A 16,797-nucleotide genomic window follows, 5' to 3' on the forward strand; every position below is an offset into this window, starting at 1 on the left:
CTCCATGGTGACTGCTGAGTTAAACTGTAACTTTGCAGGTTTGATCATAAACATGTGAAAACTGGGTTGTTGCCCCCTAGCAACTAGGCTGCAATGCCCGCATTCTCCACCATAATGTGAGGTAGCAGCGTTGCTTGGGCAAAAACGTGAGGCAGCAGCGTGTTCACACCAACAGTCTATTTATTGTTGCAGCATAAATAGATCCAATTTCCCACAGTCAAAGTCTCTTCCGGAGCACAGCCGATGCATATAGACAAATCCTTTGTATCAAAAGTCTTGTTACCTTAGGGTTCTCCTAGGCCAGTCATGGCGAACCTTTTACAGGCCGAGTGCCCAAACTGTAGCCCTAAACCCAATTTTTTTTCCGAAGTGCCAACCAATCCTATTATATAAAGAATTGATTTTAATCTTACCTTTGCCGTCTTCTCCTCAGCAGGGGGTATCACGCTCATGCTTACCACACATTGAAGCTGAGCCCCTGCCCTTTCCAGACACAGCAGTTGGATTGATCTTTCTGGAAAAAAATTCCAGCATATTAGACAGAGATTTTAGCCTGGAATGCAATCAGATTTCACCCTGTAATCCACATCTACATTTCAAAGTCTGAACATCTTGAAATCCCATAAAGACGTACGAGTGGCTCCCCTCCCCCTTTCATTGTGTAGTTCTGTCCCCCTTCCTCGGCCACTTCCTGGTAAACATGTCCCCCATCCTGATATAGATTTCCTACATTCTGGTATATTTGTCCCCATCATGGCCCCATCCTGGTAAATGTCCTCCATCCTGGTAAATGTTACCCATTCTTGCATGTTCCCCCATGCTGGTAAATGTACCCCATCCTGACATATTGCCCATCCTTGTAAATGTTCCCCCATCCCGGCATGTACCCCATTCCTGGAAAATGTTCCCAATCCTGGTTAATTTACCCCATCCAGGTAAATGTACCCCTTCCTGGTAAATGTACCCTATCGTGGCATGTTTCCTCCATCCTGGAATGCATGTTTTCCTCCATCCTGGAATGCATGTTTCCTCCATCCTGGAATGCATGTTTTCCTCCATCCTGGAATGCATGTTTCCTCCATCCTGGAATGCATGTTTTCCTCCATCCTGGAATGCATGTTTCCTCCCTCCTGGCATGCATGTTTCCTCCATCCTGGAATGCATGTTTTCCTCCATCCTGGCATGCATGTTTCCTCCATCCTTGCATGCATGTTTCCTCCATCCTGGCATGCATGTTTTTCCCATCCTGGCATGCATGTTTTTCCCATCCTGGCATGCATGTTTCCTCCATCCTGGCATGCATGTTTCCTCCATCCTGGCATGCATGTTTTCCTCCATCCTGGCATGCATGTTTCCTCCATCCTAGCATGCATGTTTTTCCCATCCTGGCATGCATGTTTCCTCCATCCTGGCATGCATGTTTCCTCCATCCTGGCATGTATGTTTCCTCCATCCTGGCATGCATGTTTCCTCCATCCTGGCATGCATGTTTCCTCCATCCTGGCATGTATGTTTCCTCCATCCTTGCATGCATGTTTCCTCCATCCTGGCATGCATGTTTTCCTCCATCCTGGCATGCATGTTTCCTCCATCCTGGCATGCATGTTTCCTCCATCCTGGCATGCATGTTTCCTCCATCCTGGCATGCATGTTTCCTCCATCCTGGCATGTATGTTTTTCCCATCCTGGCATGCATGTTTCCTCCATCCTGGCATGCATGTTTCCTCCATCCTGGCATGTATGTTTCCTCCATCCTGGCATGCATGTTTCCTCCATCCTGGCATGTATGTTTCCTCCATCCTGGCATGTATGTTTTCTCCATCCTGGCATGCATGTTTCCTCCATCCTGGCATGTATGTTTTCTCCATCCTGGCATGCATGTTTGCCCCATCCTGGCATGTATGTTTCCTCCATCCTGCCATGTATGTTTCCTCCATCCTGCCATGCATGTTTTCACCATCCTGCCATGCATGTTTTCACCATCCTGGCATGCATGTTTTCACCATCCTGCCATGCATGTTTCCTCCATCCTGGCATGCATGTTTCCTCCATCCTGGCATGCATGTTTCCTCCATCCTGGCATGCATGTTTCCTCCATCCTGCCATGCATGTTTCCTCCATCCTGCCATGCATGTTTCCTCCATCCTGGCATGCATGTTTCCTCCATCCTGCCATGCATGTTTCCTCCATCCTGCCATGCATGTTTCCTCCATCCTGCCATGCATGTTTCCTCCATCCTGGCATGCATGTTTCCTCCATCCTGGCATGCATGTTTCCCCCCCATCCTGGCATGCATGTCATCCCCCCCCCCATCCTGGCATGCATGTCATCCCCCCCCATGCTGGCATGCATGTTCCCCCCCCCCATGCTGGCATGCGTGTTCTCCCCCCCATGCTGGCATGTGTGTTCTCCCACCCCATGCTGGCATGTGCGTTCCCCCACCCCCACCCCACGCTGGCATGTGCGTTCCCAGACCCTGCCATGTGCATTCCCCCACCCCACGCTGCCATGTGCATTCCCCCACCTCCACCCTGGCATGTGCGTTCCCCCACCCCCACGCTGCCATGTGCGTTCCCCCACCCCCACTCTGCCATGTGCGTTCCCCCACCCCCACGCTGCCATGTGCGTTCCCCCACCCCCACCCCACGCTGCCATGTGCGTTCCCCCACCTCCACCCCACCCTGCCATGTGCGTTCCCCCTCTCCCACCCCACGCTGGCATGTGCGTTCCCCCTCTCCCACCCCACGCTGCCATGTGCGTTCCCCCACCCCTCGCTGCCATGTGCGTTCCCCCTCTTCCACCCCACCCTGGCATGTGCGTTCCCCCTCTCCCACCCCACGCTGCCATGTGCGTTCCCCCTCTCCCACAACACGCTGGCATGTGCGTTCCCCCTCTCCCACCCCACGCTGCCATGTGCGTTCCCCCTCTCCCACCCCACGCTGCCATGTGCGTTCCCCCCTCTCCCACCCCACGCTGGCATGTGCGTTCCCCCTCTCCCACCCCACGCTGGCATGTGCGTTCCCCCTCTCCCACCCCACGCTGCCATGTGCGTTCCCCCTCTCCCACCCCACGCTGCCATGTGCGTTCCCCTTTTCCCACCCCACGCTGCCATGTGCGTTCCCCCTCTCCCACCCCACGCTGCCATGTGCGTTCCCCCTCTCCCACCACACGCTGCCATGTGCGTTCCCCCTCTCCCACCCCACGCTGCTATGTGCGTTCCCCCTCTCCCACCCCACGCTGCCATGTGCGTTCCCCCACCCCTCGCTGCCATGTGCGTTCCCCCTCTCCCACCCCACGCTGGCATGTGCGTTCCCCCTCTCCCACCCCACGCTGCCATGTGCGTTCCCCCTCTCCCACAACACGCTGGCATGTGCGTTCCCCCTCTCCCACCCCACGCTGCCATGTGCGTTCCCCCTCTCCCACCCCACCCCGCCATGTGCGTTCCCCCTCTCCCACCCCACGCTGGCATGTGCGTTCCCCCTCTCCCACCCCACGCTGCCATGTGCGTTCCCCCTCTCCAACCCCACGCTGCCATGTGCGTTCCCCCTCTCCCACCCCCACGCTGCCATGTGCGTTCCCCTTCTCCCACCCCACGCTGCCATGTGCGTTCCCCCTCTCCCACCCCACGCTGCCATGTGCGTTCCCCCTCTCCCACCCCACGCTGCCATGTGCGTTCCCCCTCTCCCACCACACGCTGCCATGTGCGTTCCCCCTCTCCCACCCCACGCTGGCATGTGCGTTCCCCCTCTTCCACCCCACCCTGGCATGTGCGTTCCCCCTCTCCCACCCCACGCTGCCATGTGCGTTCCCCCTCTTCCACCCCACCCTGGCATGTGCGTTCCCCCTCTCCCACTCCACGCTGCCATGTGCGTTCCCCCTCTCCCACCCCACGCTGCCATGTGCGTTCCCCCTCTCCCACCCCACGCTGCCATGTGCGTTCCCCCTCTCCAACCCCACGCTGCCATGTGCGTTCCCCCTCTCCCACCCCACGCTGCCATGTGCGTTCCCCTTCTCCCACCCCACGCTGCCATGTGCGTTCCCCCTCTCCCACCCCACGCTGTCATGTGCGTTCCCCCTCTCCCACCCCACGCTGCCATGTGCGTTCCCCCTCTCCCACCCCACGCAGGCATGTGCGTTCCCCCTCTCCCACCCCACGCTGCCATGTGCGTTCCCCATCTCCCACCCCACGCTGGCATGTGCGTTCGCCCTCTCCCACCCCACGCTGCCATGTGCGTTCCCCCTCTCCCACCCCACGCTGCCATGTGCGTTCCCCCTCTCCCACCCCACGCTGCCATATGCGTTCCCCCTCTCCCACCTCACGCTGCCATGTGCGTTCCCCCTCTCCCACCCCACGCTGCCATGTGTGTTCCCCCTCTCCCACCCCACGCTGCCATGTGCGTTCCCCCTCTCCCACCACACGCTGCCATGTGCGTTCCCCCTCTCCCACCCCACGCTGCCATGTGCGTTCCCCCTCTCCCACCCCACGCTGCCATGTGCGTTCCCCCTCTCCAACCCCACGCTGCCATGTGCGTTCCCCCTCTCCCACCCCACGCTGCCATGTGCGTTCCCTTTCTCCCACCCCACGCTGCCATGTGCGTTCCCCCTCTCCCACCCCACGCTGCCATGTGCGTTCCCCCTCTCCCACCCCACGCTGCCATGTGCGTTCCCCCTCTCCCACCCCACGCAGGCATGTGCGTTCCCCCTCTCCCACCCCACGCTGCCATGTGCTTTCCCCATCTCCCACCCCACACTGGCATGTGCGTTCGCCCTCTCCCACCCCACGCTGCCATGTGCATTCCCCCTCTCCCACCCCACGCTGCCATGTGCGTTCCCCCTCTCCCACCCCACGCTGCCATGTGTGTTCCCCCTCTCCCACCCCATGCTGACGCTGCCGCACACGAGTTATTAAAAAAAAAAAAAAAAGCAACACACAACTTACCTGCACACGCTCCCCCGCTGCGTGCTGCTGGGTCCTCAGTTCCCACGCGGCCAGCAGACGGCGCTGGCGCTGCTCTCTGACGCTCCTCCGTCTCCTAGGCAACCCACTGCAGCCTGGGGGAGGAGGAGTGTCAGAGCGGAGGAGAAATGTCTCCTCCGCTCCAACACAGATTTGATCTGCCGGCGCGACTGCACTAGCAGACCAAAGCTGCAGCATCGGGCGACAGCACATGTGCCACCAGAATGGGCTCAGCGTGCCCCTGGTGGCACGCCTGCCATAGGTTTGCCATCACTGTCCTAGGCTCACACTCTTGGCCTGTGTTCACTCCACACAGAGCCAGCTCAGCTCACACAGCATGTGTTAGCTTCAACAAGCCTGGCTCTCAACTGAGACACACCCTGATGTGCTCTGCAAGATTTAAATGAAAATGCTGGACATGAGGATTTTTACCAATCCTGGACTGGGAGGAGGGATCTGTCTCCCTTTTACCCTTTGTGCTATACTCCCCGTAATAGCTATAGCAAACTCAGAGGGTTTCCAGACACATACTGGGGGACACATAGCGGTCTTCAAAAATTACCCCTGTCACTGCCTCACAATATATATATATATATATATATATATATATATATATATATATATATATATATATATATTCAAACAAAGACATTCTGTAGCTACCGTAGACCAAATTGAATTTAAAACAATTTTTATTAACAAAGATTTCTAAAAGTTACATTTAGAACCGTGAATCCCCAGGCGGTGTGTTATGAATCGGCACCGACGTAAGCAGCCTGCTGCGGTTCCTGTTAGACCCAGGCACCGGCCGCCATTTTTGGCCATGCCTCAGGTTGTCCAGCTGGCTGCTTCCTCCTCCACGTCTGTGTGGAGAGGCGGCTAGTGCACATGCGTGGGCCAATTTACCCCAGCCAGAACCTTAGTCCAGTGTTTCACTTAGTGAGCATACTCAGCCTGATAGTACCATTTCTGAGGCTAAAGGCCCCGTTACACGCTACGATTTATCTGACAATATATCGTCGGGGTCATGGTTTTCGTGACGCATTTCCATCGTCTTTAGCTACGTCGTTGCATGTGACACCAACGAGCGACTCCGAACTATCTTTTAAAAATAGCGAAAATCGTTGATGCGTCATTCGGTTTAAAAATATTGTTTGTCGTTTGGAATGCAGCAGACATATTGCTACCTTTAGAACAAAAATATATCCGACACACCACAATATAATAGAGAAGTCTATAGTTTGGGCTTGAAAAAAAATGTTTTATTGTGTATATACAAGGTAGTCCGTCTGACGTTTCGATCCACACGGATCTTCCACAAGGACAATAGGACTAGTGACATAGAAAAGAAATAAAAACATACCAAATATTACAATAAAGAAAAAAACAGTCAAACGGTTATTGTTACATAACATGTAATAAAGAAAATAATAGAAGAATAGCGAAAACCGCAAAAGTACAAGATAGGCAAAACATCATGTACATTAATTTCATAGGCACCAATGGAAAAAAACACAGGGGTCTCCATATAAATATATGACAATCTGTTGAGACATGAAAAAGTATGATTAGGGAAGTGACTATAATTTATATCAAGACACGTACCTAAGTGCAAAAAGAGAACTGTCAAATCACACCAGCAGGAGTAAGGGACAAATGGGTCATCCCAGTATATAAGATGAATGCGCAAGCGGTCTATGGTGGAAAGAGACAAGAAAACCAAGTCGTCGGAAGGATATAAAGATCAGTTAGTCTCATCACACAAGTCAAAGGGAAGGGGGCATACCTTGGTAGTGTTCTTTGAGAGTATGGTGTTATGGTGGGCACCCATCAAGGGTGTTCAGGAATAGGGTGTACAACAGTAGGATATCCTTTAGGGAAGTTAATAACAAAGAAGAAATTGGTGAAAATACAAATGGGTTATCCTCAGGTATATCAGGGACCAAAGTATATAGATTTATGGGGATAATTGAGGGGCGTATAACAGGGGCCTATGTGTGTTAACCTAATTGGTGACCAATATTGATAAATCGCCTGAAGGTGGGAGGTCCGATCAAAAACCAGGGTGATATTGCAATGATTACAGGATATCTGCGTAATCAAAAATATACACAGAGGACCAATGTAACGCCAAAGGAGGAAAAATGAGGGTTTTTTTATAATAAAAGTTTTTGTGATATGGTCTACCTTCCAAGGGAGGGAGGATGGTAGAAGTAGTCAACTGAGGACGATTATAAGGCATGGAGTGGATATCTGAAATTTACTTATGAAAAGATAAACAAGGTAAATATAAAAACAGTCATATGTGTGCCAGGGACATATGCATAATACAGCTACTAGGGGTTAATAACTGGATAATTATCTGATCTGTGTGTACATATATACCAGAATAACGTCAATAGGGACGTGGGTAAAATCCCCTCAAGTGGGATATCAAACCAAGTATCAGAGGGATCCAATGGCCAATGCAGTGCAGGATTTCTGTATATTGATGAGAAAAATATAATGTGAATAGCATATAGACATCCCACAGTTGTACATAAGGGTAGGTGATAGGAAAAGGGGGAAGAAAAAATAGTGGAATATAGTATACCTTCCAGGGGGGAGAGGCAATGGCAGCACAGCCGGTGGGGGTGGAACAATAGGACGCCTGCAACTGAGAGTTGAGAGCGTTATAATATAGTAACGGAGCCTAATGATAAGGGAAGCATGAAGGTACCATTACTGTCCTACCTGTGTTGGTGTAGAAGTGAATCTCCTGTAGTGGCGTCAGCTGTGCGCTGTGGTGGCCGGTGGTGCTTTTATGTGCGATCGTGTTGTCAGCTGCGCCCAATTCCTGTATGGGAGTGGAACGCAGTGAGGCCAGTGGAACGCACGCCCGCGCATGCCCATTTGCGTTAAACGTCGCACATGCGCAGAACAGAGAAAGGCTGCGCTCACTTCCTAATGAAAGAGAGTGAGACGCAGATAGGTAGCGGTGAATACACGCTGACGTCACATCAGGAGGGGTTGGTAATTAACATAGGCGATAAGCGCCAGGGGCTATAGAGATATATGAGGCAGATGTGATGCAACAGTATGATTATAATGGCATGAAGGGGCATAATTATAATAGGCAGGACAGGTAATGAGGAAAGAGGGGTATGTAATTGTGTGACAGGAAAGGCACTGGAGAAGAGAAGATAGCAGGTGTAGGGACCAACAAGGTGAGATATGGGTGACAGGATAGGATCAAGTAAGTATAATGTAATAGTGGGGCAGGTATAGGGAGGGAATGATATGTAATATATGAATAACAATAGAAAAGTGAGGAATGGAATATGTGAGTGGGTGTCTAATGTAATCTATTGTTGTACTGGTAAACAATGGGATGAGGGGGCTGAAAAAATACAGGGGTATGAATAAAGGGTAATCATATGTTAATGGATAGGGAGAGTGTTACATAAGTGCGACAACCTTGGAGGACCGGATGTGTAAGTGCATACCTTATACAAACCTATAGAGTGCTTACAGGTGAGGTGTGATGATAGATACAAGATATCCTATAGTGAAAAGTGAGACGTGATCAAGTGCAGCGGGGATATTTCACGTGACTATGGGAACCTGGAAGAAGGGAAAAGAGAGTTAGACAAGGTACTCAGACATAATGTGACCAATTGATCAGACATTTCAAAATACAAAACAGGAAAAAGTTGAATTACATACATAGTGGAACCACATACAGTGTGAACATGGAAATGAACCGGGTGTTTGGAAGAATCGTACACAGCATAAAGAATCAAATTTGTACTTTGTATTCACGATTCAAGCCCTTAGGTTCTAACGTGCCCAGAGTATATATCCAGAAAGATTCCCTTTCTTTAAGCTTCCTCACTCTATCACCTCCTCTGCATATGGGCGGGATATATTCGATGACTTGGAATCTTAATTGGGCCACTGTATGATTATGTGTGACAAAATGGTGTGGAACTGGTAACAGAGTCTGCTTACAACGTATCGTAGACTTGTGTTTACTAATACGGTCTCGGACATGTTGGGTGGTCTCCCCAACATATCCGAGACCGCAGGGGCATTTGATCAGGTATATGACATACGAAGAGTCGCACGTAAAGAAACCTCTAATGGGATAGTTTTTGCCTGAGTGTGGGTGTGAGAACGTGTTCCCTCGAGTGAGGTTATTGCATTGTAGGCAATGTAGACACGGGAAATTTCCGTCTTTTGGGGTCCCAAGGAAAATCAGGCGCGACTCAGTTTGTGCAGATCCTATGTCAGCCCTCACGAGATTATCCCTAAGATTCCTCGGTCTCCTATGGCAGAATAGGGGCAAGGTTGAAAATGCACTGATAGAGGGGTAAGCTGTTTGTAGGAGGGACCAGTGCTTGGAAATGATGCCTCTAAAAAGAGGTGAGAAGGGATGGTACGTTTGGACACAAGTGATACGTGGACTATTGTTCTGATTGAGTCGTGGTCTGGGCGTACTTGCTGCCAAAAATCCATAAAAACGCTCTCAACCCCCGGGACGTCCGATTGTGTTCGGCATAGGAGGGCTATGCAATCCAATTTGCCAATTTATTGATTTTTATTTAAAACCACTTGTTGAAACTTTGCCCTCCTATGTTAAGGATACCACGGACGTCCTGAGGCATCTTGATGGCGTTTTTATGGATAAGGACATGCTCATGGTCTGTGCTGACGTGGAGACCCTATACACCTGCATCGGACACGAGGATGGACTGGAGGCAGTCTGCTTCTTCCTTGGTACCTCCGGTCGGGATGGTGTGCTCAATGATTTCATCCTATAGCTGCTCTGGTTTGCCCTTACCCATAACTTCTTTGTTTTTAAGGACATCTTTTATCTGCATAGGCGCGGCACTACAATGGGCGCGGCCTGTGCGCCTTCGTATGCCAACCTCTTCCTGGGTTACTGGGAGAGGTTGGTGTTTGGAGACGGAAGCGCCGGGTGCGGCGCCCATGTGCAGTGCTGGCTCCGCTACATAGATGATATTTTTATTTTTTGGCAGGGCACACCTGAGCAGCTCGGATCATTCATTAACACTCTCAACCACAATCCGTACAACATTAGACTCACCTATAGATCTAGTCATACCGAAATCGACTTTCTAGATGTCCGGATTGTGGTTGATGAGTTCGGTGGCGTACAGACCGACGTATTCCGAAAGGATACGTCGGTGAATGCGCTACTTCATGCATCATCTAGTCATACTCCCGCCACCATTTGCGCCATCCCCACCGGACAATTCCTAAGGATGAGGCGGATTTGCTCCACAAATGACACCTTCGAAGCCCAGTCCTCCGATCTCCGGTGCAGGTTCAAAGTGAGGGGTTATGGCAATAGGTGTATTAAGAGGGGTTACAACCGTGCGAAACACACCCCTCGCAACCAACTTCTCTCCTATATTCCACGTCAGCCAAACCGGGACACCAATGTCCGTTTTGTCAGCACCTTTAATCACGAGTGGGACACAATGAGGGGCATTTTAGACAAGCACTGGCCAGTACTTCTGACTGACCCCATCCTGGCAGCAGTGCTGTCCGATCGGTCCCTCATGACGGCCAAGCGAGCAGATAACCTTGGGGATCTTCTTGTCAAGAGTCACTACATCCCTCCCCGAACGAATTATTTCGGCTCGAGTGGCCCACTTTGTGGGTGTTACCCTTGCGGCCATTGCGTGGCGTGCAGCAACATCCTTCGGAGCAAGTCTTTTTCCTCCTCTGACGGCACCAAGAACTTTTCCATCTATCACTACATCAACTGTGGGACTACCCACGTTGTGTATTACGCTACCTGTGCGTGTTCCCTGATCTACGTGGGGCTCACCTCGCGTGAGCTCCCCATACGGGTCAGGGAACACATCCGGGATATCATGGGTGCCAAGACAGCTGAGGATATTAGCCTCCTAAAAACTTTACCCCGTCACTTCAGACTCCATCACCAAAGTGATCCTAGTTCTCTCCAGGTCAGGGGTATTGATGTTGTTCAGGGCGGAATTCGTGGGGGCAACCTACGCAAGACCCTTGTTCAACGAGAATCCAAATAGATCGTGCGCTTAAATACCATGGTACCTAATGGCCTCAATGAGGTTGTTAGTTACGCCCCCTTCCTTTAAATCTGTCATCTTATCCATTTATAATACTAGGGTGTTGCCTTTCCTTTGAAAACTTCTCTTGGCCCCCTCACACTCTTTTATTATTGGAACCTTGAGATTTCCCCGGCTGAGGGCTGGCCCTTCTCCCTGAGTTCCTTATTTTGCTCTGTCCTCCACATGCCATAGACCTTTGCTGTGTCCCCTCGCAGTCTCGCATCTAATTTTTAATGACTCACTAATTTGTAGTATATATATACTCCTGTGATATATGAACTTTTTTTTTCTTTTTTCTTTTTTGGAGCAACATATACCTCCCGACATGCTATTTATCATGTACAAACTTTGACAGCTTGTGTTAATGATGCATTTTTGTGCCTACTATGTATTTACACCACAAGATGTTGGCAAAGGTATAAATTATTTATTTACCTTTATATATTTTGTACTAAATCTCTTCCTCTGTCTTATATGTCTCTTTCCCTAGGTCTTTTCCTAAAGGTCTTTTATGAATATGAGATTATGTTTTGGGATCCATGGCTTTATCCAAACCATCCTTTCCGATTCCCCTTGGAATAACTTAAATATGGAAACCTGCATTTACTGTACCCATGTCTCTTGTTCTCATGTTTTGTGTGTCCCATTACGTTATCTTTATGTATTTCATATTTGTGTCTATATTCCGCTATTCTATATTGCTTACACGTCTTGTTAGAGGAGACCTTCTGAGTCTATCAGTGCGCACGCGCTGACCTGCCGACGGGCGGGCTGCGTGGATGCCCTGCGTCGCCGTGTGTGCATGCCTGGGAGTCATGGTGACGCGTCCCTGCCTCCTGGGCGTGCGCCTGAGCAACGGCGCCCGTGGCCTCCCCGCCTCTTGGCGATCGGCGCGTGCGCTGCACCTGTCTGCAGTTGTATGATTCACCTCCTTTGTGCCAACACTAAAGTGGCACAGCTCCTTTTATCCGTGTACTGCCCCTGGAAAAAGCGCTCCCATAGCAAAACGATCGTTGGGGGGACCCTTCTCCTGCTCCCTGCGACCCATTATCTCCAAACAGGTAACTTTTGAATCTCACGTTTTTTACCAATGCATACTTAATCTCAGTTCACTTATACCAAACTTCTCTGCAGTGGAAGTGCACGTATAGGAGGGACATCTTATCTATATACACAGTCTGCATATCTTTACTGTATATCTTTACTGTATGTCCTGGTGCATGGACTGGCCATCTAACCACTAAATAAACACTTTTTTTATTACATTGCATTGTGGTAGACTAGATCCCCAGTCCATGCACTTCATTACTGCAGCCACTGCTAGATTGAAACGTATATGTTTCCCAGTATATCACCTTTTTTCCTTATCAGGCTTGTTTCTCATCTCTCCCCCCCATTTTGCCTTTACCACTCTGTGCAGGAGAGGGGTCCTTTCACTGCTACTGTCTTTTTGTGCAGCTTATCCCTCGAAGTTTTACCCCATTTTCTTGTTTCTGACACCCCATGTTTTTATGGACATTTTTTTCACTATACTTTAATTATTATTTATATTTTCACCATCACTCTTTTCCTTGGTTTTGTTCTTTTCGTCTCCGGTTTCTCCATGTTATTTAAAGAATACACCCACCGAGGGATCATGATTTAGTGATTCCCCGGTGTTATACCCATTTTGGTATGGCCAGGTTTTTCCTGTGTTTTATCCCTACAAGGATGCAGGGCCTACCTCCTGGTACCTGGAATGTCATTGCCAGTTATACCAACACACATAAAACCCTCAGTTCCCACTCAAAGCAGGGGTCATAGAGTAGCCAGATACATGGGAGATGGACACCTGGTGGTTGGAGCCTTACCTTGGGCTAGACAGCCTGGTGCGAGGGGACAATAGAGAGTCAAGTTCCGGATACCGAAGTGTGCGGAGGTGCCTGTTGAGGGTCGTGTAGCGGTGACCCGGAGGCACGGGAGAGAGGTCGCCAGGGAAGGTACACCCGAGAAGCGCTGGGACCGGGCACAGGGCCCTAGGTCAGGCACAGTTTCAGACGGCCTGGCAAATTCCTGCATGTGTAGGGGACCTACATGGACCTCACCTACCCACAAATCCGGGGGCATCAGCAGTAAACTAGGATCAGGGATCTGGACTCAGAATCAGCCCTGCAGGGTCCACACTGCCAGCCGTACAGAAGAGAAGGACTGTTACCTCAAAATCAGGAACAGCCGGGACTCCTTGATGCTCCAGGCTCTAGGAGTCCACCACACAGGAAGAGTGCAGGGGGTAGAGCCAATGGATCACACACTGGCAAAGGAGGTTCCAGGGACCATAACCAGCCGTCCAGAAGTGAGTAAATCCTGTTTGACCATAGCTCCGGCCTGGCCTCCGTTAATCCGACACAGCCCCTGCACCACACAGTCCCCTGGCTCAGCCCTGCCTGCGGAGGGCCAACCATCATAGCTGCCTTCACCATCACCCAGGGGCAATCCCCACTCAGCAGCGGCGGTTCCCACATTCTAACCGCAACCCACAGATGGCGTCACATCATGACAAACTTTAATCCCTTGTAAATAATCCCTCTTTTAAAAAAGCCCCCAGGGCACGGGACCAGGCAACGGCCACCAAAGTGACTTCCCCAATTGCGACATACTGCCCGGGACAGAGTACCCCATTCCCTATGCGACACATATGGACAAATGTACATCACGCTGGGACATTGAAGCTGATGTCGTTGATGATGATTGCATCTGACCAAAACCAGGTTGGGAGCAGGAAGCATCATTGCCTGCTTCCTAGACCACAGTTTGTGAAGCATGCAGCACCATAGAAGTGGCAGTTGTTTCACTCTGAAACTCAGGCTTTATTCCACTAGCTAACACCAAGGATTTCCAAAAATTCAGATTCCCCAGGGGGGAATGGTTCAAGCACCATGTAGCACAGCTTCAGAAGGTACTCCCAACAGTTTTTTTTTTAAATTGGTAGGATTTGCAACAGGGCACAACATGCCAAGGAGCTAAAAAAAAATTCTGGTTCCGCAGATGGGCCATGTGTGCACACCGTGGAGCACAGCATCAATAAAGAACACAAATAGACTGCCTGACCAATTTTTCTAGACAGTGTAGCCTCAACAGTGGTTGTGCCAGTGCATAATGTACAAAGGCTTGAAAAATATTGCCCTGGGTGATTGGGCCAAACAATTAAATCACAGCAGCATAACAAGTTAGATTAGTCATGCGATCTCATTAGATGATAGAAGACAAAATTGTCTTGAATGAGAAACAATGGAACTTATTTGAAGTTAAGAAATACAAATTTTGTGGCTACACTTTTATTGGGTCTTGTTAACAGGCGGCCTGAGATACTCTGGGGCAATCCATCTATGGTTCATTTTGATCATCGTCAAACTGTCTGCACTTTCTGTGGATAGTCGTGTGCGACTGTCTGTTATTATTGACCCCGCTGAGTTGAAAACACGCTCAGACAACACACTTACAGCAGGGCAAGCTAGCACTTCCAAAGCGTATAACGCGAGGTCTGGCCAAGTGTTGAGCTTGGAAACCCAATAGTTAAAGGGAACTGTAGACTCTGAAAGCACGCTTATATGGTCATCTACATAGTCCCTCACCATCTTACTTAACTGTTCCCTCCTTGTCATAGTTCCCCCAACCGGTATCTGATTCGAAGTTGATGGTTTGTGGAAAATGGACCAGTTTTAGCACATTAGTCCCCCGCCTGTGTTGCTCCTACTATGCGTAGCCCTCTCTTGTAACCCTGTTGTATGAGATGACACACTACCTCTGACGCCAGCATGATCTGAGGGTAATCATTTCATCAACTGCTCTACTACAGCCCTCTTGAATGTTTCCGTAGTACAATCCTTATTTGCCTCGACAAGTAGCAAAGCAAATTTGTCTTTGTAGCATGGATCAAGGAAGGTACATAACCAGTATTTGTTGTCTGCCAAAATGTGAACTAGCCGATAGTCATGAGAAAGGCAGTGTGACATGAACTGTGCCATGTGTCCCAGACTCCGAACTGGAAACCTTTGTGTGTCACTGCTAAGAATACATTCTGTCTCCCTAAACCTCCTCTCCTCCTCAGTCTCTCTCCTCCTCCTCCTCCTCCTGCTCCTCCTCAGGCCATCTATTCTGGACAGCCCTGAAGCTTGGGTTGTCAATCCCTTGGTTACTAACTTCAAACCATTCCTGTTCTTTATCATCCTCCTCATCCTCATGATGCTGAACTAAGGTTGCCTGAAGCTGTTGGCCGAGGTTCTGCGGATTACTAGCAACCGTTGAGAAGTCTGGATCCACAGACAACTCGGGTGCATTAACACTTTGGTCAGTCATACCATCCAGAGAGCGTTTCAATAAACAAATCAGTGGAATGGTAATGCTGATAAAAGCATCATCACTGCTCACAATGTCGGTACAGTAATGAAAATTCTCTATTACCTGACAAATGTCTGCAATCCACACCCACTCTGTAGTACTTATGTCTGGCAGTGGAGTCTGACGAGCATGTTCCAGCTGGAATTGTGATACTGCCCTCTGCTGCTCATTGATCCTGGCCAACATATGATAGGTTGAATTCCATCTCGTGGGGAGGTCACATATTAGTCTGTGATGAGGCAAGTGTAAGCGCCGCTGCAGCACTGCCAGGCCAGCAAAAGAGGGAGATTACTTGCGGAAATGACTTTGGTTAAGTGGACCTTCCTTGTTATGGCGTTGGTGAGAGCCCGTTTGATGTTTACAGACACGTGATTGTGGAGCGCGGAACGGCACAACGAGCAAAATAGTGGCGGCTGGGCACAGAGTACCGATGTTCTGCCACCGCCAAAAGGTCGCGGAAAGCCTCTGTTCCCACAAGCCGATATGGCAACATCTCAAGAGCTATCAATCCTACAATGTGTGTAGTTATGGTTTCTGCTCTTGGGTGTGTAATGGGGTATTTTCGCTTCTTTTCGAAGCTTTATGGTATGGACAACTGAACGGAAAGTTGGGACACCGAAGCGGATGTGGCTGTTGATGATTGAGTTTGGACAACATCAGGTTAGGAGGAGGCATCAGCGCCACCTTCTTGCACACCAGTTTGGGAAGCAGGCAGCCCAGGGGAAGTGGCAGTTTATTGAGTCTGGAAATCATGTTTTTTACCTAGAGCTGTCAACCACCTAGTGGTGTGCTTGGCTAACATATGGTTTCTCATGCTGGAGGTGCCCAAGCTGGAAGTATTTTTGCCTCTGCTAAGCTTGGTCTGACAGATTTGACAAATGGCAACCGTTTGGTCCAAAGGACTCTTGGAAAAAAACTCCCACAGAATTGCAGCACGGACCCTTTGACTCTGAGATTGTACAGGTGGTGCACGGACCCTTGGACTGTGAGAGGGTACAGATTGTGGTGTCATGTGCAGTTGGTTGACCTCTGGCAGTGATTGAAACCCTATCTCTTACAGCTTTTTTGCGGACTATGGGCACATGCTCCTCTGCACTGGTGCTCTCGCAATCCATGCCACCCGTCCATGTTGGATCAGTCACCTCATCATCGACCAGGTCGTCTTCAAATTCCAGAAGGTCAACATCTTTGGTAATGGAGGTTTGAGACTGACCTGAGGGCAACTGTGTCTCATCATCCTCCAACACTTCCACCTGATTGCCCAGCATGTCACGGCCAAAAACATGGCTTTCTTCTGGCCTTGGGTGCTCAAAGATCTAAGCATCACTGCACACCACGGCCTCACCTGCGTTGGTGGTGTTG

General features: G+C 49.9%; 1 long non-coding RNA gene across 1 annotated transcript; it reads right to left on the reverse strand.

Annotated features, from left to right (window-relative positions):
- Positions 1 to 6,743: 6,743 nt before the first annotated feature.
- Positions 6,744 to 8,538, reverse strand: LOC142243712 (uncharacterized). The gene is made up of 5 exons (XR_012724393.1): positions 8,443 to 8,538; positions 7,691 to 7,793; positions 7,551 to 7,613; positions 7,343 to 7,438; positions 6,744 to 6,828 (listed from the first exon to the last, which is right to left on the reverse strand). It is a non-coding gene; the product is annotated as an uncharacterized LOC142243712 (long non-coding RNA).
- Between the last annotated feature and the right edge of the window lie 8,259 nt (positions 8,539 to 16,797).

This window comes from Anomaloglossus baeobatrachus, chromosome 6, assembly GCF_048569485.1.
Source record: "Anomaloglossus baeobatrachus isolate aAnoBae1 chromosome 6, aAnoBae1.hap1, whole genome shotgun sequence".
In the NCBI taxonomy this organism is placed as follows: Eukaryota; Metazoa; Chordata; class Amphibia; order Anura; family Aromobatidae; genus Anomaloglossus; species Anomaloglossus baeobatrachus.